Source organism: Trachymyrmex septentrionalis, unplaced genomic scaffold (assembly GCF_001594115.1).
Source record: "Trachymyrmex septentrionalis isolate Tsep2-gDNA-1 unplaced genomic scaffold, Tsep1.0 scaffold81, whole genome shotgun sequence".
Taxonomy (NCBI): domain Eukaryota; kingdom Metazoa; phylum Arthropoda; class Insecta; order Hymenoptera; family Formicidae; genus Trachymyrmex; species Trachymyrmex septentrionalis.
In genome coordinates this window covers 1,778,264-1,780,003 of record NW_017305997.1, presented here as the reverse complement: position 1 = coordinate 1,780,003, position 1,740 = coordinate 1,778,264, and positions in this window count along the sequence as shown.

Sequence of the window (1,740 nt, the reverse complement as noted above, 5' to 3'; positions counted from 1 at the left end):
ATATATATATATATATATATGAAAATACTATAGAAGCATAAAAATTGCTTAACTAATGAATTGAAAATTTGAATTTTAAAACTGCGTAGAATGTCGATGTGACAGGAAAATAATTGTCGATTTTTCGTGGCAACGGAATGACAGATCATATTTGCGGTTTTACGTCGGAAGGAGATCGCGGATATGTTTCTCCAGCCAACGGCGTGTATCGACAGGAATTCACATCGTCAGAAAAGAAAAATATTCCCATCGCTTCCGTAGTCGTGGTTCAAACCGTCGGTTAGACGGTTGGCGTCCACTCCGGAAGTTCCGGGAGTGGGATACGGCATGGGATTCCAAAAGCGAAATCTTTCAACCATCACGACGGAGAACGATTCCCCTCGACCTTTTCGTCGAGACTGATATCTCGGTATATTACTGGAATTCTGCGGAACGTTATTTATGTAAAAGGGGCGCAGTAGATAACAAAGAATTTCGTAACTTTACCGGGAAAATTCCTTTTCTTTAGCGAGAAAGTGAGGATAGCGAGCGAAGAAGATATTATGGTGCAATCTGAAAGCATGGATACAAGCATCTAGCTATGTTGGCAAATAGATAGTATTTTCCTAAACACACAGAAGACACATACGTCTATACAACTTTCTCAACGTTTAAGTCTCATATCCATAGAACTGAGCAGCTATGGCATAACTCGAATATTTTATTCCGTACATAGAAAAAAGAAGTTGCACGAGTATGAAAAATGTAACGTAGAGAACTCGAAAATATATAGCAAACTATATGTAAACTACTCGCGATACAATACATCATTTAGTACCCGCGAACACAATCGCAGAGGAGGTCGCGGATCATGTATGCGTGATAAGCGGATCATGTATACGTGATAAGCAGAATTAATTAAAATCGAACAGCTAATTTCGACTATGCGAGAAGTTCGACCGCCGACGAAAAGTTATTTTGTATTCAGCCAGTATTGTTGCTACTCTGGATAGGGTTTAATTAAAGATACCCTTGAGGGCTGCAAGATTTAGAAGAAAGCTTTCACGAACAAAGGGACGGACGGAGATGATCGAAACCATCCTCTCGTTAGACGAATGCCTCAGGGCTAAGTTTACACCGAAGCTAACAATTTTCATTCGCTTGTCTACGATATGTCTTCCAACGTATGCGAAATAGCAGTATCAGGAAATGATTTTCATAATGAGAAGAGCTGTTGTGGCATAATTAACCCAGTCGACATAAACTGAAAGTAATGTTATAACGTCAATGTTATAATTTTCACAGTGCACTCCACAATAACTGTTATGTAACACTAAGAATTGTAATATTACATATTACAATTCTATTGTATGAAATTATAATATTGAATAAATACATAAATAAAAAAAATTTCGCTTCTACGAATATTACTGAAGTAACTATACATGGAAGAAACGGTTGAAATATCTAGAAATCTAAAAATTTAGCTCTAAATACAGCTCTAAAAATAATTTTTTTGTTGGACTATAAAAATTAATTAAGTAGAACACTCAAGTTGGTTGCTCAAAACTAACTTGAGTGTTCTATTTAAAAGTTTTTGCAGCATTGCTCATCACACTTGAATTTCCTACACAATTATTTTAATGGTCCAACCATATTAATTTCGGATCTATATCTACTTACATTTTTAAATAATTCAGCAAAATCGTTCTTTTCATGAACACTATTAGATATAAAAGGAATAATTATAATCCAATTCCT